This window comes from Pseudorca crassidens, chromosome 8 (assembly GCF_039906515.1).
Source record: "Pseudorca crassidens isolate mPseCra1 chromosome 8, mPseCra1.hap1, whole genome shotgun sequence".
NCBI lineage: Eukaryota > Metazoa > Chordata > Mammalia > Artiodactyla > Delphinidae > Pseudorca > Pseudorca crassidens.
In genome coordinates, this window is record NC_090303.1 from 54,201,623 (window position 1) to 54,215,728 (window position 14,106).

General features: G+C 33.7%; 1 long non-coding RNA gene across 1 annotated transcript in view; it reads right to left on the bottom strand.

The window, feature by feature from the left end:
* The window catches only part of LOC137229089 (uncharacterized), a 236,600-nt gene that overhangs the window by 84,322 nt on the left and 138,172 nt on the right, over nt 1-14,106 (bottom strand). The window lies entirely within an intron of this gene.

A 14,106-nucleotide genomic window follows, 5' to 3' on the forward strand; every position in this document is an offset into this window, starting at 1 on the left:
TAAGATGTAGCACTGTTTTAAAGTGAATGACAGTATATACAGCTTAAAAATGTATTCTCTATAACTATTTTGGTTTCTAGTTCTCAGAACAATGGAGATATAAATATTCTTGCCATAAAAAGGGGAGACTCGAATAAGTTAGCATAGCAAGGAAATAAATCTTGGAAAGTTAGACTATTTCAAGAAAATGCCTCCTTTTGTAAAAGATACTTGCACAGCTTCCCTATCAATATTTGTCTGGCAATGGATTCAGCTCTTTTTCTGCCAAGTATTAGTTCATACCTTTGGTCAACTGGGTCCTTGATTTATTAAAATTATTTTTCTATATTATTCATTTTAGACCAGGCACTGACATAGGCACAGGGGATAAATGCACAAGTAAAAAATTATTGTTCTAGCCAAAATGTTTAAAATCTAGTGGAGAGATTCACAAGTAGACCAAACATTGCACAATAATACCATTATTGCTGCAATGGGAATGTATATAAATGGCATCTCCTAATCTGCCTGGAGTAATCAGAGGAGTGTCCCAGAATCTGCTCATATCTATAGCAGAACATCCCTGAAAATGAGACCTGCCTGCTCCAGGGTGGGCTTATTTGAAAGAACTGGAAATCACTTAATGCAAAGACTGGCTAACAAGAACTTGCAGGAAAACTAAGGAACAAAACTACAAGAACTAGAGATCAAAACATATTGACATTTCTGCTGTCCATACAGGTGGGTAGCAATGACATAATATACAATAATTGAAAAAGTAGAGCACGGTCAAATGACTGCAGATAAAGTGGTCTGAGGTCAGTGGTCTAGGACATAGTCCCAGTAGCCAACGGACCACCAGAACGGTTGAATTTGCTGCTTGATTCTATTTTGTCACCCATCTGAGAACTAGGTCTGAAGCAATGTGTTCAGGGTTGCTTCTGATTGCTTCAAAACCACTGGAGAGTAACCGTGTAGAAAGTATCAAATCTTCTGGCAAAAGTTTTCTCTAAGAGTTTTACAGGAGTAAAATTTGAAATCAAAGGCAGACATCAAGCTCCAGAGATGCTGGATAGGTCCTTGCTCATGGTTAGGTCCCTATAAATCCCTGTAAGATTCCCAGACTCTCTATATCCTGCCCACCTGCCTTGGACATAGACCTGTTCTTTCTGTCTCATTGTGCTATACTATATTCTATATGATGCTCAGAACCTGAACCTAAACTGAATGTTGCTATTGGTTGATTCCTTCCAAGGGTTAGATCTCTCCCATTCTCTATATCCCAGAAAAAGGGGATTCCTGCCACCAGCATAACCTGGGTCCATGTCTACTTTGCTTGCTTTCTCATTCTGGTATCTAGAACAAGATATTAAAGTTTCTTTGAACTCCCACTCTGACAATTTTACATTTCTTCTAATCCTGGCTTTTGGCAGTGAGTAAAAATTTCTAATGTCAACTTTTTGGTTTGGCCAAAAAGTTTGTCCAGTTAGTGAATATGTCATTCAATAAAGTTCTTTGTGAAAATGAAAAATGTGTCTTTTATTTTTACTTAAAACCAAGTGGACTTTTTGGCCAGCCCAATACTTTTATATGAATATATGTGTCTATAATATATACTTATATTTTATATATTACACGTATACATGTATTATACACACACACCTTTAAACAAGCATAGGTGGCCATTACGTTTAGTCTTATACCTATATAACTAAAATCACATTTAGTTGTATACATTTACATATATATAACTAAATGTAATGGCTGCTTACTATTTTTTTTTCTTTTATTCTTCCACAAAGTAGTGCCTATATTGTTTATTCTGTATTGGGTCCTACTCTTAACAATTTATGTACGTTAACACAATTTCTGTAACAACCTTATGGTGTTAGCTACCATTATCGTCACTATTTTATACATGGAAACAAAAAACCCGAGGCACTAGGAAATTAAATGACTTTCTCAAAGTTCCAAATCTACCAGATAAGAGAGCCAGGATTCAAATCCAGGCAGTCTGGCTCCGTGTTCAAGATTTTAAAGAGTGACTCCATCAGATATGAATTTTAGGAAGTCCTTATGACAGCACTGAAAATGGACTGGTTTTAGGGGACAGAGGTTGTGATATGGAAGGGAAGAATGAAGGCAGAGGTACCATTTAAGAGATTGTTTGTATCAGAAAGACAATTTGACCTTAGGCAAGGTCATTGGAGATGGGAAAAGTGCTGAAAGGAATCAATAGGACATAATGACTGACTAGTAATATGGTTTCGACTTGTCCTGACATTCCTGATGGCGTAAGAATAAAAAAGTCAAGTGATTGACAAAATTTCGATCAAGAGTCAAAGGATAATACTTGACTTCATTCAGTTTTCAGAATTATTAAAAATTCCATCTTTCATGTCCTCTAAGAATAGGTTGATATTTTTCCCCCAGGGCTTCCCTTCTCTGAGTCTGATGAAATCCTTGAAAATCACATCTAAAGTACTCTTTGCATTCCAGATTTATGTTGAACTGAACTAAAAAGAAACACATGAACAGTAAATGGCCTGGCATTTTGCAGTTGTCACTATTAATACATGGTAGACACCATTTGAATAGAAGAATTTAAAATTAATGTGTCATTTTCAAACTTGCTTGCTTGTTTGATCTCTTTTAGTTTCATATGTTTTAAAGGAAAAGAACCCATTCCATAGGTTCTATTGTTTTGTAAAATTATGACAATAAGTTAAATTAGTCATGATTATGCATTTGATTACATGATAGCATTATTTTTATAACAGTATTCTTGTACTCTGTATTTAGGCATTTTGAAAAGCCTTCTCTCTCAGTTTCTACATAGGACACGCTTTTAATGTAAGTGCTTCTTCCATAGATACTAACAGTTAAAGAGTATCAGGGAAATTAACCCTTTTTTGGGGGCTATAGTCATTTAGAGACATTGAATAAAATAATGAGAAAAGTATTCCTAGCTCACAACAATCACAGCACTGTTATTATTTCCATTAAATTTGTTAATCCATGCATATTTTTAGTTCTTTAAGCAGTAGCATTTACCAGTAGCTTTCACTGATTTTACAAAAGGAGAGAACACAGGTTCTTTTTAAACAATCCTCATGTTATTCTAAAATCCAAATTTTTAGAAATAAATTTTGTCTTATTTGATAGCAAAGCAGTTTCATAAATTTACTAATTAAACAGTAAACATGTTTTATATTTTTCAACATATATGCAAAATTTTCATATTATTTATAAAAACAAGGATAAATAAAAATTATTCATGAAATTACAATAATATGACCATAAAGTAAAATTTACCAAAACCTATGTTCCTAGTGGTACCACATGATACTCTAGGACTTAGGCATGTTACTTAGGCTTTCTAAGCTTTCTATGCTTCAGTTTCATTATATTCAAAATGGAGATAATACTACCTGCTTCATAGGATTATTTTAAATGAGTTAATATATATAAAACATTTAGGATAATGCCTGAGAATAGTTATTGTTTTTATATTATTATGGGGATAAATTTCACCTTGTAAAGTGCTTTACTGAAAAGAGACAGTGGAAGGTATAAAAATAGTTCTTTAAAATAGTGAATGTTTTAAAAATTAATTAGACAAATGTATATTCATGTATTTCAAGAAAAATCTATGTTGCTAAATCAAAGAAACTTTTCAGCTTTCTTTGGACAGAGATACTAATGAGGGCACTTTGAAAAAAAGTGCTCTAGGGTAAGAAAGAGCAAAGTGGTAAGGCATAACAACAGGAATTTATCCAGGATAATTTAAGCTACTACAAAGCTTCCCAAACAGTACTAGTAGACTGACTAGTATCTAGTTGTCACAGTAAAGCACATAGGGAGCTTGCTAGTAAGGCAGGTGGATGGAAATGTATAAGGGTTAGCAAAGCAAGACAGAAGAAGGAAATCAGAATTGGTATAGTTTCTGGATGAACTTTCTCAGCCAAAATGAAAAACACGGAATCAGAATACTGGAAATAAAGTAACTCAGTTTAAGATAATCCAAAGAGAAAAATATACATACTATCCTTTTGTCCAGGAAAAGTACAGATTCTTCAGTTTTTAAAACAGACCCTTTAAGACCTAGCAAGACTACTGGTCAGTTATAAATTGAGAAACATATCCTATGGGGAATGATTTAAAAAAACAAAACCTCAAAGAAAGCTTCAGCCACAAAAATCAGCTGAAGAGTATTCTATAGGCAGAGTGTTTTTAAACTGGAATTGTATAACTTAATTTGATAAAATTCCTTTGAAAGGAAAACAATTCGTAAAGTTAATACATGATCATTTTTTACTTTGTAGGAATACTCAAAAGTACATATTTACTAGTGAGGTTTATCCTGCTTGCACCATCCATAAACCATTATATTTTGCATTTGGTGACTGCAGACATTTTTCTGTGCATGTACACAAAAAACAGAGATAAATACAATTGACCACAGATCGTAGTTTTCCTAATAGGACTATATCATTTCATATTTTAACCAATTTAATGCGCGATAAATAATCAAACTGATTTTCCTAAAAATTTAGTTAATAAATGCTAGCAAATTCCTTGAGTTCCTTCATGTTTGCGAATGCCTAATTGCATTGGAACTTAAGTATGTTTGATTGGATACAATTTTATTGACCATTGTTAAATTGTTTTTGGACATTGTATGCTGATGTTAAGTCTGAGGCCACCTTATTTTTTCTCCTTTGTGACTTATTATACCTGGATGTCTTAAATTTTAAAAAAGTTTATCTTGAAATTTAACTACTTAATAAAATATGTCAAGGATTTTGGAATAACTATGATTCGTATGTTAAAGGATTTAAGGGAAAAGATGGATAACATACATGAATGTAGGCAATTTTGGCAGAGAGATTAAAACCATAGAAAAAAGTCAAATGAAAATGCTAGAAATATAACCATGCTATTGTGGACAAAGAATTCCTTCAATAGGATTATCAGAAGAATAAAAAATGTTAAGAATCTGGGAACTTGAATGTATGTCAATAAAAATTATCCAAAATGAAACACAAAGAGAAAAAGAGTAAAAATAAAATACCTGGGTATCCAAGAGTCATGATACACTATCAAGCCATTTAAATCTAACATATGTACAAACTAGAGACCCAGAAGGAGAAGACAGGGAAATGAAGTTTAACATCAGACTTATCAGAAGTTCTGCAAACCACACAGAAAGCACTTAAAGAAAAACAAGTTTTCAACTTCAAATTCTATCCTAGCAGAAATATATTTAAAAATAAAGGCAGGGGCTTCCCTGGTGGTGCAGTGGTTAAGAATCTGCCTGCCAACACAGGGGACACGGTCTGAGCCCTGGTCCGGGAAGATCCCATATGCCGTGGAGCAACTAAGCCTGTGCACCACAACTACTGAGTCTGCACTCTAGAGTCCGTGAGCCACAACTTCTGAGCCCGCATGTCGCAACTACTGAAGCCCACATGCCTAGAGGCCGTGCTCTGCAACAAGAGAAGCCACTGCAAGGAGAAGCCCCCACACCTCAACAAAGAGCAGCCCCGTCTTGCTGCAACTAGAGAAATCCCACATGCAGCAATGAAGACCCATGGCAGCCAAAAATAATAAATAAATAAATTTTTATAAAAGGCAAAATTAAGACTTTGCTATAAGACAAACAACAGCTGAGATAATTTATTGCCAGAAAGACTGTACTACAAGAAATGTTAAAGGTGGTTCTTCACAGAAAGAGTAGGATCCCAGATGAAAACTTGGATCCATGCAAAGAGAAAAAGAGTGCTTAATAATGGTAAGATGAAAATAAATATAGAATAACTTTTTTTTCTAAGTTTACTCACTTGAAAAGAAACTAACCACCTAAAACAAAATAACACTGTCTTGTGATACTTATATGCAAAATTCAAATGTATGACAAACATAGCATAAATGATGACATGGAAGAATGAGACTATATTGCTGCAAGATTTAAATACTATGTGAAATGATATAATACTGTTTAAACATAGACTATGATATATTAATGTTGTATAGTTTATGTGTTAATGAAACCACTAAAATTAAAAAAGAAAAAACTAAAGAGCCAATAGTGGAAATAATACGGAGTCAATTAAAAAAAAAAAACCACTGTTTTGTTTTTCAGAACAAGGAATAAAAAGGAAAAAAGAACAGATGGGACAAAACAAACAATCAAGATGGCAGATTTAAATTCCATCATCAACTAAGCTATAGCAATTATTCTAAACACCCAATAAAAAAACAGAGTGGCAGACAGTATATAATTTCTTGGTTTTTTAAAAACCTAAGAGAAATCTACTTTAAATATATGAACACAGATATGTTAAAATTAAAACAGAAAGATGTTTAATGTTTAATAGTAATTAGACAGATGGATTGGGTACACCAAAATCAAATAACGTAGACTTCTGAACCAAAAATATTATCAGAAATAAAGAAGAAAATTCATAAAGATGATGAAACCAATTCATTAAGACATAGCAATTATATAGGTATATGCACATTTTCTTCAAAATTTATGAATAAACCGATAGAACTGAAAGAAAATAGACAAGATTACAATTAAAGGTAGAGACTTCACTTCTTTCCCAGAGACAGTAAAACATTAAGGATATACGACTTTAACGATACCATCAATCAACTTGGTCTAATTGAACCCTCCAGCAAACAACAACAGAATACACATTTTCAAGCATGCATGAAACATTCACCAGGTGACCATATTTTGGACCTTAAAATTAAGCTCAACAGATTTAAAGAACTGGGAACAAACTGAACAGCGTAAGTATTAAAAAGATATCTGAAGAATCCCCCCAAACACCTGAATACTAGAAACACTGATAATAACACTGTGTCAAAGAGGAAGTCACAAAGGAAATTAACAAACATTCTGGATGGAATAAAAAATACATATAAATGTGTGAGATGCAGCTATATTGCCTAAATGAGAGTTTATACATAATGTGTTTACATTGGAAAATAAAAATCTCAAAGTAAATCTAATCCTGCATCTCAAGAAATTAAAAAGGGAAGAGAAAACTAAACCCAAAGAAAGAAGGGAGGAAAAATAAGTTGGACTGAAAATGAATATAAATGCAAATATGAAAATAGAGAAATATTTGCAAGAAATATTGATAAAAAACTCACACACAGAAAATGAAAAGAATTCTCACAATTTCCCTAGGAGAACATAAACATTCCATTTTTTTTAAAGGACAAACTTTTCACAAACATGCTAGGAAAGACATGGATAGCAAACAAGCATACGAGCATGAAGTTACCCAATATCATTAGTCATTATGGAAATGAAAACTAAAATCATAATGAGATCACTACATATCTATTACAAAAAAATAATAAACCCCTGAAAACTCCAAGTTCTGGTGAGGATGAGGTGCAATTAGGGCCCTCATACATTGTTGTGAGAATGCAAAGTGATACAACCACTTTGGAAAATAGTTTTCCAATGTCATTTGAAGTTACATACACATTATCTTAAGTTTCAGAAATTTCACTCCTTAGGACTACAATGCTTCTTCCATACAAAAAAAAAATAAACTGGTGAATCTTTTTAGCACCTTTATTCATAATTGCCAGAAACAGGAGATAATTAAAATGTTAACCACCTGGTGAATAGATAAATTATGGTACAGCTAAATAATGGTACAATATTCAGCAAGAAAAAAGAAAAAAACTACTAATAAATACAATGACATTGATGAACCTCAATGGCATTATTTTAAATGAAAAATAAATCCAATTCAAAAGCCTAAATACTAGAAGAGTCCATTTAATAACATTCTGTAAAAGGCAAAAACTATTGGGGACAGAAATATCAGTCCTTTCCAGGTACTGGGTGGGGAGGAGGCAGGGAATAAGCACAGACTGGCACTTGGGAACCTTTGGGGAAAAGGAAATATTATATATTCTCATATGGTGGTGGTGACACATATGTATTTGTCTATCAAAACTCAGAAGACTGTACACTTATATAGGTTAATTTTACTTGAAGTAAAAAACTATATATTGAAAAAAAAGAGGAAATGGGAAAACCTAGGCGGTAGATGTACAAGTTTTACTGTACTTTTTTTCGACTTTACTCTGTTATGAATTTTTATATAAAATGTTAAAAAGTGGAAACAAGGTTTTCCTCCCCCAGATAAAATCCTTATAATAAGACCAGGAGATGAAAATTTGTTATTAAAGGCAAAAATAAAGATATGCAAATCAAAACTACAATGAGGTATCACCTCACACCTGTCCGATGGCCATTATTAAAATGTTCACAAATAATAAATGCTGGAGAAGGTGTAGAGAAACAGGAACCCTCCTACTCTGTTGGCTGGAATGTAAATTGATACAGCCATTATGGAGAACAGTATGGAGCTTCCTTAAAAAACTAAAAATAGACTTACTATATGATCCTGCAATCCCACTCCTGGGCATATATTCAGAGAAAAGCATAATTCGAAAAGATACATGCACCCCAATGTTCATTGTAGCACTATTTACAATAGCCAACACATGGAAACAACCTAAATGTTCACTGACAGATGAATGGACAAAGAAGTTGTGGTATACTTATACCACGGACTATTATTCAGCAATTAAAAAGAATGAAATAATGCCATTTTACCAACATGGATGGACCCAGAGATTATCATACTAAGTGAAGTAAGCCAGACAAAACAAATATCATATGATATTGCTTAAATGTGTAATCCCCAAAAAAAAGGATACAAATGAACTTGTATATAAAACAGAAACAGGCCCACAGACATAGAAAACAAACTTACAGTTACCAAAGGGGAAAGAGGGGGGAGGGATAAATTAGGAGTTTGGGATTGACATATACATACATATTAAAAATAAATATCCAATAAGGACCTACTGTATAGCACAGGGAACTATATTCAGTATCTTGTAATAACCTATAAAGAAAAGAATCTGAAAAAAATAGGTGTGTATGTATAACTGAATCACCTTGCTGTACACCTGAAACCAACACAACATTGTAAATCAACTATACTTCAATAAAAAAAGGAAAGGAAAAATAAAATAAAATTAATTAATTTAGCATAAACAAATTGCATAGTATGTCAATCATTTTCCACTACAGGGTTACAAGTTAAACCCTAAATAAGATGGAATATTATGAACATTAATATATTCATAATAACTCATATTTCTACATAACATGGTTTATATACTGTACTTTCTACACATGATTCCTTTTGATCTAAACAATAAGTACATCAGGTAAGTGATATTACATTACAGATCCAGAAACTGACACGCACAGCAGTTAAGCAACTTGCCTTAGGTCTGTAAGCCAAGGCCTGAATTCCAAATTTCAAGTCATTTTTTCTATGTCTTTTTATACTGAGGCATAATAAATAGTCAGAAAAATGTGCATTTAGGAACATTATGTTCAGAAAAAGTGCACATATAAAGGTAAAGTTTAATGAATTTTCACGAACACCTGTGTAACCTGAATTGAAATCAAGAAACAGAATATCCCTAGCACACCAAAAGTACCTCAATTCTTTTCAAGGGTGATCAGTATAAGAGATACATTTTTATAAAACATTTAATTCTGTGGTATTATCACCAATATAAATAACCTTCCCTTGAAGGGACCTTTAAATAGTCAACTATTTTACTATATTTAAAATATGATGTTATTTATAAAACATTTATTTGCACACAGCTCTTCAGGAACATATATTTAGATAGACTGATAGGAAAATACCCCCAAAATAACATCAATTGGTAGTAACCATTTAGAAAATTACTAAAAGTCTGTATAAAAAGTTAGCATATTAATTGCTTTTAGCCATAAACATGGTTAGAATGCATTGACTAATGGGATTCACATCACTGGTCAAAGTAATTCTTAAGACATTATTAAGCATGATCAACAAAAATAAACTCAAAATGGATTAAAGACCTAAATTTAAGACTGGATACTATAAAACTCTTACAGGAAAATATAGGCAGAACACTCTTTGACATAAATCGCAGCAATATCTTTTTCAATCTGTCTCCTAGAGTAAGGGAAGTAAAAACAAAAATAAGCAAATGGCACTAATCAAACTCAAAAACTTTTGCATAGCAAAGGAAACTATAAAATGAAAAGACAACCCACAGAATGGGAGAAAATATTTGCGAACGATGAGACCAAAAAGGATTAATCTCCAAAATTTACAAAGAGCTCATGCAGCTCAATACCAAAAAAAAACCCAATCGAAAGTGAGAGAGTGGCATGGACATGTATATACTACCAAATGTAAAACAGACAGCTAGTAAGAAGCAGCCGCATAGCTCAGGGAGATCAGCTCGGTGCTTTGTGTCCACCTAGAGGGGTGGGATAAGGAGGGTGGGAGGGAGATGCAAGAGGGAGAAGATATGGGGATATATGTACATGTATAGCTGATTCACTCTGTCATAAAGCAGAAACTAACACACCACTGTAAAGCAATTATACTCCAATAAAGATGTTAAAAAAAAAAAACGGGCAGAAGACCTAAATAGACATTTCTCCAAAGAAGACATACAAATGGCCAAGAAGCACATGAAAAGCTGCTCAATATTGCTAATCATTAGAGAAATGCAAATCAAAACTACAGTGAGGTACCACCTCACACCAGTCAGAATGGCCATCATCAAAAATTCTATAAACAATAAATGTTGGAGAGGGTGTGGAGAAAAGGGAACCCTCCTACACTGCTGGTGGGAATGTAAATTGGTGCAGCCACTATGGAGAACAGTATGGAGGTTCCTTAAGAACCTAAAAATAGAGCTACCATATGATCGAGTAATCCCATTCATACGCATATATCCAGAGGAAAACATGGTTCAAAAGGATACATGCACCCCAACGTTCATAGTAGTGCTGTTAACAATAGCCAAGACATGGAAGCAACCTAAATATCCATCGATAGATGGATAATGAAGATGTGGTACATATATACAATGGAATATTACTCAGCCATTAAAAAGAATGAAATAATGCCATTTTCAGCAACGTGGATGGATCTGGAGATTATCATACTGAGTGAAATAAGTCAGAAAGAGAAAGACAAATATCACATGACATCACTTAAATGCTCAGTCTAAAAAAAAATGATACAAACCAACTTATTTACAAAACAGAAACAGACTTAGAAAATGAACTTATGGTTACTGGTGGGGAGGGACAGATTGGGAGTTTGGGACTGACATGTATACACTGCTATATTAAAAATAGATAACCAACAAGGACCTACTGTATAGCACAGAGAACTCTGCTCAATACTGTGTAATAAACTAAATGGGAAAAGAATTTGAAAAAGAATAGATACATATATATGTATAACTGAATCACTTTGCTGTACACCTGAAACTAATACAACATTGTTAATCAACTCTACTCCAATTAAAAAAAAAATTCTGATGGAAAAAAAAACCCTGGAGGCAAAGTAGGTAGGTAGGAATAGAGATAAAATAAGATTGGTCACAAATTAATAATTTTTGAAACTGGGTGATAAATATTTGGGGGTTCATTATATTATTCTACTTTTTTTATTTTGAAAATTTTTATAATAAAACGTAAGAAAAAAACCCAACATGGATGGACCTTGAGGACATTATGCTAAGTGATGTAAATCAAGTAGAGAGAGATAAATAGTGTATGATATCACTTATCTGTGGAATCTAAAAAAGCCAAACTCATAATAACAGGGCATAAAATGGTTATTCCCAGAGGCTAGGTAGGGAGTAGAGGAAAGAGATGTTGTTAAGGGCACACACTTGCAACAAGTAGTAAATAAGTCCTAGAGACTGAAGGCACACTATAGTGATATAGACAACAATATTGTATTATAAACATCAAACTTGCTAAGAGACGAGATTTTAATTAGTCCAACCACAAAAAAGAAATTATTATCATGTAACATGGAGGTGCTAACTATGACTACACTGGGGATAGTAATCATATTACATATAAACATATATAGTAATCATATTAAATAGTAATGTATCAAATTAACATGTTGTACACCTTAAATTTACACAGTGTTATGTATCAAAAATATTTCAATAAAAAAATAAAAATTTAGAAAAGAAAAGATCAACTTGATGTTCCCCTCAGCTTGACTAGACTTTAGACAGGTATCTTCCTGACTGTAGAAATAAGACCAGAAATAAACTCATGCATATAGGTCAACTAATATTTGACAAGGGAGCCAAGAAACCTCCTTGGGGAAAGACAGTCTCTTTAATAAATAGTTCTGGGAAAATTGGATAGTCACATACTAAAGAATGAACATAGGACTTCCCTGGTGACACAGTGGTTAAGAATCTGCCTGCCAATGCAGGGGACACAGGTTCGAGCCCTGGTCCCGGAGGATCCCACATGCCCGTGCACCACAACTACTGAGCCTGCACTCTAGAGCCCACAAGCCACAACTACTGAGTCCATGTGCTGCAACTACTGAAGCCCATGTGCTTAGAGCCTGTGCTCTGCCACAAGAGAAGCCCCCACAACGAGAAGCCCATGCACTGCAATGAAGAGTAGCTCCCACTCGTAGCAACTAGAGAAAGCCCACACACAGCAATAAAGACCCAATGCAGCCAAACAATACATAAATAATATTTAAAAAAAAATAAAGTGCATTTGGGTTTTAAAGATATTTCATAATACTCTATAAAAAAAAAGTAAAAAAGAACAAACATAGACCTCCTATCTTAAACCACGCACAAAAATTTACGCAAAATGGATCAAACACTTAAATGTAAGGTCCAAATTCGTAAAACTTGTAGAAGGAAACATAGGGGAAAAGCTTCCTGACGTGTCTTGGAAATGATTTTTTGGATATGACACCTAAAGCACAAGCAACAAATGCCAAGTTAAACAAGTAGGACTACATTAGACTAAAAAGCTTCTGCACAGCACAAGAAAGGATCAACAAAATGAAAAGGCAACCTACAGAATGTAAGAAAATATTTGCAAACCACACATATGGTAAGGGGTTAATATCCAAAATATATAAGGAACTCAGTAGCAAAACAACAATCCAATTAAAAAATTGGCATAGGACCTAAACAGACATTTTCTCCAAGATATTCAAATGGCCAACAGGTACATGAAAAGGGGCTCAACGTTACTAATCATCAGGGAAATGCAAAGCAAAACCATAATGTGATCTCAGGTCACGCCTATGAGAATGGCTATCATCAAAAACACAAACGATAATAAACGCTGGTGAGGATGGGAGAAAAGGGACCCCATGTATACTGTTGGTGGAAATTTATATTGGTATAGCTACTGTGGAAAGCAGGATGGAGATATGATCCAGCAATTCTACTTCTGCAATCCAAAGAAAACAAAATCACTATCTTGAAAAGATAACTGCATTCCCATGTTCATTGCAGAATTATTTATAATAGCCAAGACATGAAAATAACCTAAGTTTCCATCAGCAGATGACTGAACATAGAAAATGTGAATATGTACACACACACACACACACACACACACACACACACACACAGGAATACTATTCAGCCACAGAAAGGAAATCCTGCCATTTGCAACCACAAGAATGAACCTTGAAGGCATTATGCTAAGTGAATTAAGTCTGAAAGTGCAAGACAAATACTGTATGATATCACTTCTTATATACAGAATCTTAAAAACAGAAACAAACAAGAAAACAAACTCATGGCTTATAGATACAGAGAACACACTGGTGGTTGCCAGAGGCGGGGAAGGGGGTGGGGACAGGGGAGTGGGTAGAATGTGTGAAGCTTGTCGAAAGGTACAAACTTACGATTTTAGGATAAATAAGTTCTGGGGATATAATTTACATCACGAAGACTATAGTGAACAACCTTGTATACTTGAAAGTTATCTTAAAAGTTATCACTAGGAAAAAACTGTAATTATATGAGCTAATGTATATTAACCAAACTCACTTATGTGATAATCATTTTACAATATACACACTTATCAAGTCATTATGTTATATACGTTAAACTTACACAATGTTGTGTGTCGATAATCTCAGTAAAACTGAACAAAGACTAAGAAAAAAAGACCTGAAAACTCTCTCTTTGAAATGTAAT